Source organism: Euprymna scolopes, chromosome 3 (genome assembly GCF_053919585.1).
Source record: "Euprymna scolopes isolate OS-2025 chromosome 3, ASM5391958v1, whole genome shotgun sequence".
NCBI classification, from domain to species: Eukaryota; Metazoa; Mollusca; class Cephalopoda; order Sepiida; family Sepiolidae; genus Euprymna; species Euprymna scolopes.
In genome coordinates this window covers 70,493,875-70,503,105 of record NC_136484.1, presented here as the reverse complement: position 1 = coordinate 70,503,105, position 9,231 = coordinate 70,493,875, and the positions used below count along the sequence as shown (strand labels likewise).

The 9,231-nt window shown below is 49.2% G+C and overlaps 1 pseudogene; it reads right to left on the bottom strand.

Annotated features, from left to right (window-relative positions):
- Window positions 1-556: 556 nt before the first annotated feature.
- On the bottom strand, window positions 557-692 carry LOC145264609 (U2 spliceosomal RNA; annotated as a pseudogene).
- Between the last annotated feature and the right edge of the window lie 8,539 nt (window positions 693-9,231).

Sequence of the window (9,231 nt, the reverse complement as noted above, 5' to 3'; positions counted from 1 at the left end):
ACTTACGTCAGTTTCAGTATTATAAGTAAATAACCTATTTATAATGAAACGATGTTTTAGTGAATGAATTACGGCCAACTTCAACCATCATCAACATTATTATCAGCATGTATACACGATGAAATAAATTCAATATACTTTGGTAATAAGCAAAATATTAGCATTACTTTCAAGCAATATATTTTCAATGAAAGTACGTGTAAAAGAAAGATTATATGTATCTAAGATATTACTCTTAAATAATTAAGTTTTACATAATGTGTTCAAATAAAACAAGACCGATAGCCATTAGTCGCGTGCTCTCGTGTAATGAATGAATGCGTGAATGTAGGATTGACATGAAATTCTTAAAGCTAAAGTAAAATGACCAAAAAATGGGCTGAAATTACTTAAATAAATAAAAAGTAAATGACTTAGAATGACTTTAATGAACTTAAGGATGAATTTAATTGCCTTAAGAATTACTTGAATGCTCATAAATCACCTGGAATAATTCAAAAACAACTTGAATGATCCGGAGAATGACTTGAATGGCTTTGAGACTGACTGGTTGTAAAGTGGGTGATCATTTTACATTAAATAAATTTAGAAAAGTGATCCTCCACTTTATATAACAAAGTTACAAACATAAGTACATCATGTAGTAAGACAGATACTACACTTTGATCTTGGCCAAAAGGCCAAGAAAAGAGTATTTATTTGCTCCCCCACCGAGCAAATTGGGCACAAGGCCAATTTTTAATGTGAGTAGTGAAGGGGAAATGGGGACCAACTCCGCGGGAATTAGGGGGGCTGGATAGTGACAATTGGTATGAAGGATTGCTCCTTCATTGACCAAGGTCCTATATGTGGGGTTAGTATTTATTTGCTCCCCCACCGAGCAATGTGAGGAGTACAGGGTATTTATTTGCTCCCCCACCGAGCAAATAAGGCACAAGGACGATTCTTAATGTGAGGAGTGAAGGAGAAATGGGGACCAACTCCCCGGGGAGTAGCAGAGCTGGATAGTGACAATTGGTATGAGGGGTTGCCCCTACATTGACCAAGGTGTTATATGCGGGGTTGCCCCCACATATGGTCTTTGCTTGCAGTATCTGCCGGAACAGACAATACATTTTGATCTTGGCCAAAAGGCCAAGAAAAGGGTATTTATTTGCTCTTCCCCCGAGCAAATAAGGCACAAGGCCTATTTTTAATGAGGAGTATAGGGGAAATGAGGACCAGCTCCCCGGGGAGAAGGGGATCTGGTAGTGACAATTGGTATGAAAGGTTGCCACTACATTGACCAAGGTCTTATATGTGGGGTTGGTATTTATTTGCTCCCCCACCGAGCAAATAAGGCACAAGGCCGATTTTTAATGTGAGTGAAGGAGAATGGGGACCAACTCCCCGGAGAGTAGGAGAGCTGGATAGTGACGATTCGCATGAAGGGTTGGCCCTACATTGACCAGTGTCTTATATGTGGGGTTGGTATTTAGTTACTCCACCACCGAGCAAATTAGGCTCAAGGCCGATTTTTAATGTGAGGAGTGAAGTGGAAATGGGGACCGACTCCCCGGGGAGTAGGGGAGCTGGATAATGACAATTGGTATGAAGGGTTGGCGCTACATTGACCAAGGTCTTATATGTGGAGTTTGTATTTATTTGCTCCGCCACCGAGAAAATTAGGTACAAGGCCGATTTTTAATGTGAGGAGTGAAGGGGAAATGGGGACCAACTCTCCGGGGAGTAGGGGAGCTGGATAGTGATAATTGGTATGAAGGGTTGCCCCTACATTGACCAAGGTCTTATATATGGAGTTTTCCCCACATATGGTCTTTGCTTGCAGTATGTATTTATTTGATTCCCCACTAAGCAAATTAGGCACAAGGCCGTTTTTTAATGTGGAGAGAGAGGGAGGGAGGAGGGAAAAGGGGACCAGCTCCCGATGGGTGGGAAATGGGAGCTGGATAGTAACTGTTGGTATGAAGGGTTGCCCCTACATTGACCAAGGTCTTATATGTGGGTTTGCCCCCACATATGGTATTTGCTTGCAGTATCTGCCGGAACAGATACTACACTTTGAAACTTTGAGGTATTTATTTGCTCCCCCACTGAGCAAAGAGGCACAAGGCCGATTTTTAAAGTTAGGAGTCAAGGGTAAATGGGGACCAACTCCCTGGGGAGTAGGGGATCTGGATAGTGACAATTGGTGTGAAGGGTTGCCCCTACATTGACCAAGGTCTTATATGTGGGGTTTCCCCCACATATGGTCTTTGCTTGCAGTATCTGCCGGAACAGATATTACATTTTGAGATATTAAATCCTTTATTCATGTTAAAAATACATTGAAAATGAACAAAAAACTTAGGCACATGGCCAACTCAAAAGGGGGGATTGTGGGTGTCGTTGGTCATCCTTGTCACTCCAGAACTAAACAAAATCAAAAGTTTCTCCCAGCTAGTATCTTTCACAATAATACCACATTCACCCTTTCATACTGGGGGACATCCTACTTAACTCCCAATTTTTTTAAAACATTTTTTATTGACGTGTAAAAACAAAACAAGATAACAATAAAAATGGTACAATAATTCATTTGTGTCGAGGGTGGGGGAAAAGGGGGGGGGGTAGTAGGACCCTCCCAACCCCGTCTAGTTGATAGACTGCCCGTTCCACTAGGTTTTGTAAAAGGAACCTGGCTTCTGCGGGTCAGTCTCTAGGTGGGGATACCCTCTAGATGGGGGTGAATGGAGAAAAGAAAAGAAAATTTTGTGGGTAAGGAATGGGGGTTAGTTTGTATTTCTTTCTCTCCAAGATGAGTGAAATTTAGAAGAGGGGGTGAAAACAAAAATTGCAAGAAAAAGGGGGTGGGGATCTTGGAGGCTTCTTAATCAGGGAGGGATGGAACACACACTCAGCTAGCTGAGAGGCTATTTGTTAAATTTTACTTTACGGAACTGCGCGTTCCACACCTAGGCGGGGAACACGTATTCAAATTTGGCTCCTCTTCGTACACACAGACTTACTACATGTATCCATTTTCTGTCAAATGCAGCGCGATGCAGCCTTCTTCTATCACATCTAATCTTCACCCGTAGTTGGTGTTTAAAGAAAGCGGTCAGATCCTGATCAGAAAAAGACAACACCCTCCGGCAATCTTGCAGACGCGACGTCCAAATCACCATTCTCGCCACGGCCAGGATTGTAACGTAGACCATTTGTCTTTCCCGGTTCCACGGTGGCCTCACATTGTCCACGACATTGCATACGGTAATTGGGCGAGGATGCTCAGGATCGATGCGAGCCGTCACCTCACCAACATACGACCAGTACCGGCGGAGTTCCCGGCAATCAAAGAAAGCATGATCAGTCGTTTCTACGGCCGTTGTCCCACAACGGGGACAATCAGGCGACTCCAAAAACCCAGAACTGCATTGTACATTGTTGAGTGGAAGTGCATTTCGGGCCAATCGCCAGGTCAGAGAGAACTCCGAATTGTTTAGATGACTCGGACCTTGCGCCCAGCTCCACGCGGAGCGGATCTTACTCTGCTGCCAACCCAAACGCGCGCATAGCGGGTCGTCAGCAGCCCCCCTCACTAGATCCCTGTGGAGTTCCCTACGGGTAGCAGTCACAAGGTCGCTGGACCTTGGTAGTCGTTTTAGCGCGGCTCGGTACTCTTTCATGTAGGCAGATTCTCCCCGCGGCCTGCATAACACTTCAAGTCCGGCATTCCCAAGCCTCCCTACCACAGACGTTGAATACAGACCTGTCTGCTCACCCAGTGTCTTCCTCTGTCCCAAAGGAGCGAGGACAAGAGTTCGACGAGAGCTGTTAGGTGTTGTGCAGGCAGGGGAAGTACGGCCAGTCGGTAAAGGATGAGAGGAAAGACGTAAGTGGCGCACGCCTCAGCTCTACCCTTTAAGGAAAGTTTCCTAGGAAGCCACAAATTGACTATAGCCTTCACCTTTGACCGTACCTCCAACCAATTTTTGTCAAGCTGGAGACCCGGTCCGAACCACACGCCGAGGATCCAAACCGGGCCATCTCTCCAGCTGAAGGGCGCCGGGAGGTTGGCATTGCCACTCCAGGCGCCCAACCGCAGTCCTACCGACTTGCTGCGGTTTATCTTGGTCCCTGTAATTATTTCGTACTGAGCGAGCGCCTCCGACACGATCTCGATGTCTCTGAAGCTCGACACAAAGACCGTGACATCATCGGCAAACGCGGATACCTTGGCGGCTGAGCCACCGGGTATTGCAATTCCGTGCAGGGCCAAGTTTGTCTCCCCACGTCTCAGCTTGCGGAGCAGGGGCTCCAAAGCCAGGACATAGAGAAGGGGCGACAGCGGACAACCCTGACGAACCGACCGAGAGATAACAAATGGTTTCGAGCGCTTTCCGTTGACTTGCACGATGGCTGTGGGCTATCGATACATCACGGAGATCCACTTGCAGAAGTCCGGTTTAAAACCGGCGGCCTCTAAGACAGATGCCAAGAAACGATGGTCGACCCTATCGAAAGCTTTGGACTGATCTAAGTTGATCAGCATGGCTTCCGTGTCGTCATCTATCCCTCCCTCTAGGATCGTGCGGATCAGGTGCAAGTTGTTCTGAATCGATCTCCCCTTCACAGCGTAGTTCTGTTCTGGTTCAACCAACTCGCCGATAACAACCTGCAGCCGATTCGACAGGACCTTGGCCAAAATTTTCAACTCTGTGTTTAGCAGAGTTATAGGCCTGTAATCATCTAATTCTTCCCCTCCATGCCCGTCACCTTTCTTCAGCAATGTGATCACTCTCTTGGTCACCTGCCCTGGGAGCAAACAAATGGTTGAACACATCCGTCAGAAGAGGCAGAAACATGGGCGACAGCCTCAAGTACAGTTCATATGGCAGACCATCAAGTCCTGGCGATCTGTCACAGCTGACCTGCTTCAGCGCAGTAAAGACCTCCCGCTCCGTCACCCGGCCCTCGCAACCAGCCGCTCTATCCGCCTCGAGGCGGGGCGAGTCGGCCAAATAGTCGCTAAACTCAAGGACCGGAAGATCGGGCTGCTGCGTAAAACGCTCCTCGAAATGTTCTCGAAACCCCTCGTAGATCTCCCGAGTCGATTCCAGGGTGCGTCCATTCGGATGTTTGACTTTCGTAATGTATTTGTCCGAGCCACGCCTAGAAACCTCACGGTGCACGTCTGCATCAGAATTGACTTCTTCATTGCCTATCTTTCTAAGCCTAACTCTAACTACTTGGCCTTCGTAACGCTCGCTAGTCTCGCGTAGAAGGTCCTGCTTAGCTAGTTCCTGACTAACCCTATCACCCTCCCCAGTAGCCTGGGCTAGTTTCTGCTCTAGCTGCTTCTTCGTCTTGGCCTTATCTAGTGCGAGGCGCTGGGCATACTTGACGGAAAAGCTTCTGATCTTGGCTTTGAGACCTAACCACCACTTACTCCCGGTAACCGCCACCACTAGTGCCTTTTTAATCAATTCTCTTAACTGATCTTGGAAGTCTTGTATCTCCAGAAGGGAGGTGTTTAACTTCCAGTACCCCGTTAACTTAGGCCTATTTCCTAGCTTCAGCCGGCCCATAACTAATTTATGGTCCGTCTGGCCTAGCCAAGTGAACGTGGGACAAGATAGGAAGTCTACTTCGCCTCTCCTAACTAACATCCTGTCCAAATAGGTATTTGGATAGGAGGAAACGCTATTGGTCCACGTCCACATTTCCCGCCCTGGATGCTCGACCCGAAACCTGTCGACCAGTCCGCATCTAGCCATCAGATCAGCCAGGCTGGACTCGCACCTCCGACCCTCTAGCTCCGCCTCCTACCTTATCTATGTCGGGGTCTAAGATGGCGTTCCAATCCCCCATTAGCACTACCCGCTTCCGACAATCTACAAACGCGTCAAGCTGACTGAAGAATGAGACCCTCTCACGAGCGGTGCTGGGCGCATGAACCGCAATGACCTGAAACACAGAATCTTTTACGGCAACATCTGCCACGACCAGCCTGCCCTCCGCATCCCTATGGACAACGTCGACCATCGCGGAAACAGTACGTTTAACTAGCAAGGATACTCCCTTTCCCCGCGGGCTGCCATATGCTGAGAAAACCTCAAAGTCTCGGGCCAGCACCTGACAGTCCACAGAGGAAACGAAATGCGTCTCCTGAATCGCAGCAACATCCACTCCCAGGGACAAGAGGTCGTGCCGGAGGCGAGCCGCCCGGCCCGGTGATCTCAAGCCCCTCGCATTCAGACTAGCCAAATTCAAAGCCATGGTACCTACCTTAAGGTGTGTTACATTCAGCTCCGAAGTCAGCCGGGGAGAGGACACCGACGTTGTGTGCAATGCTCAAGGTGGTCAGGTTTTTCATGTCCTGACCTTCTCTCACAATGCCGCCGACATCCAAAGGGTAAGTCAATTTAAGGGCCCTATAGAGTGACGGATGGACCAACACTGGGACCTTTCCCGTGCATTGTTTTGTGAGTTCCTCAAGGGAAGGGTCATTTTTCCTAATCAGTTCAATTCTCGGACCAGCCCCTTCAGCGGCCTCCAGCATTGTCCACACGTTGGTTTTGCAGGCCTCAGGAAGCCTGACGAAAGTTGTTAGCCGTGGGGCATCCGGGAAATTAGAGGGGACATTAACGTCTTTTCCCCCTATCTGTTGGCAGTCCAGCAGAGGTTTTAAATTTTTTCTCTGCCGGTGTGGTAAGCCCATTGCCACAGACAGGGGGTCTACAAAACAAAGTTCCTCCCTCGTTTCGAGGGCGAGAGTCCCTGTTGGAGTGAGTCCGTAAGTGGGAGAATCTGAAGGGTCTCTCCCCTCTCCCGGGTTCATTCTTTTCTTTCTGGGATGGCGGCTCAATTTGGTGTGGGGACGAGTGTCTATGTGGTGTCTGGTGTTGGTGTTGGTGCGGTGTCTGGTGTTGGTGCGGTGTCTGGTGTTGGTGTTGGTGCAGTGTCTGGTGTTGGTGCGGTGTCTAGTGTTGGTGCAGTATTTGGTATGGGGGTGGAAGTTGGTTGTGTTGTTGTTAGAGATGGTGTATGCTCACAGGGAGTGGGGGTTGCCTTTTCTTCCCCTTTCCTTTTTTTGCTTTTCTTTTTTTTATTCTTTTGAATGAACCGGGGAGTGGTGAGGTTGAGTTCCTCTCCCTCTCGCTAGCAGATTCATCCTCAGAGGAGCAGTGTTTTCTTCGCTTGGTTCCCGTCTCAATTGGTGTGGGGACCATTGGTTGTTGCTGCTCCTCTAATTGCTGTTTCTCTGGTTGATGCTGCTGTTTTTGTTGTTGCCGCTGTTTTCGTGGCATTGGTTGTGAAATTGGCTGCGGCAGCTGATGTTGTTGCTGCGGCTGGTTCAACGGCTGGTTTGGCTGCTGCTGCTGTGTCTGCTGCCCTGGCTGTTGCTGCGGCTGTTGTGGAGGCTGCTGTTGTTGTTGCTGCCTCGGTTGTTGGATTGGTGGTGGGACGGTGGCAGATGGGATTGTTGGCTTCCGTTTCCGCCTCATTACCGTGATCCATTCCTCCCCCTTGGCCGCCTGCGTAGTTTTGGGTTTCCTCAGTGCTGGGATTGGTGCTCCGGTTGCAGGAGTTGTGACAGCCTGTTTGGACACTGATGCTGTCTCAGAGGTTGGACCGCCTTTAGTGTCACTCGAGTAGGAGTTGACCTTTGAGGGTAGCTCTTGGCCATGTGACCCTGCTTTTGGCAGAACCAGCAGTGCGGACGACGCCCCTCCACCACTACTGTCATAGTTGCCTCCTTAAATGTCAGCTGTGTTGGTATCGCCTGAAAGCCTTCTTTCTTTAGCCTCCTGGCCACAGTATAGCTGCCCAAGTGCATGCCGGTTTTCGACCGCACTGGGGTTATTTTTTCCACCTCGCCGAACTGTGTGAAGAAGGATCCCAGGATTTATGCTGATATTTGCATAGGTACATTGAATACCTGCACCCGGGTCCTTGTCCTGCCCTGGTATTCGGGCTTTAGTTTTATTCTCCCATACTTAATTTCCTGTAGGGAGAGTCTCTCCGCATCCTCCTTGGTGGGTAGGAGGATGTCCCACATGGCGTAGCTTCTCTGGTACAGGTATAATACCGGGATGTTTAGCTTGTGTAGGAGCCCCGCCATGTCTTCCTTTTTCATCCCTAGGAGGCGGTTTTCCGGCATATCCGAGATGATTAGGGAGAGGACTCTGTCTTCGATTGCCTCCCAAGCGCCTGGCACTGGTTTAATTTCTGTCCCCTCTATGTATGGTCTGTACTTGATCAAGTACAAGTCTATATACTCTTGAGGGGACAGTTGCTTCTCTACAGTCTTCCCCCATGCCGACCCTCTTGTTGGTGTTGGATCTTTGGTGAGGTTGGACTGTTTTTGCTGTTCCTTTGCGGAAGTGTTGCTATTTTGAGGGGCATTTCCCTTTCCGCTTTCCTTTGGGACCGGCTCTCCTTGCTCTATACTTCTTCCAGGAAATACCTCCCTTTTTGGGGAGTCGGCCTCCTGGGGAGCATTGTCCTCTTTATTGTCCTTGGGAGCTTTTTCCCCTTTTGTTTTGGGGAGGTCTAGGCTGTATGCCCCCTCGTTTTCTTGATTTGCTCCCCTTTTGGGGCAGTAGCCCTCCTGGGGAGCACTGTCTCCCTTATCGTCCTTTGGGGCTACTGCCTCTTGATTTTTGTTGTCAGAGTGGGATGCCCCGTCCAACATTGTTTTTTCTCCCCTTTGTGGGGAGTCGCCCTCTTGAGGAGCACTGTCTCCCTTATCGTCCTTTGGGGCTACTGCCTCTTAATTTTTGTTGTCAGAGCGGGATGCCCCGTCCAACATTGTTTTTTCTCCCCTTTGTGGGGAGTCGCCCTCTTGGGGAGCTGCTGGTGAGTTTTCTCCCTTCTGGGGGGGCGTCCTTTGGTTTAGTGTCCGGGCGGTATGCCCCGTTGCTTTTTGCTTCCCCTGTTGGGGAGTCCTCCTCTTGGGGAGCAGTTTTTCTTGTGGTAGCCCCCTGGCTGGGGGTATCTGTATTGGTGGTCCCCGGGCTGGGGGTGTCCATTTTTGAAAAAAAAAGCTCTCTCTTCCCTGTATAAATTCACCAAAATGAGTGACGTGGAGTCGGCATCCAAAGTGGGGAGCCGACTTTGGCGCCAAAAAGAAGTGGTGCCAAAGGCAGCAAGAGGGGAGATAGAACTGAGAGAGGGAGTGGGAAGTTAGTGGAGGGAAGAGAGAAAGTGTTTCCGACCCACCCTCGCGGGAAGGTCGTAAATTAT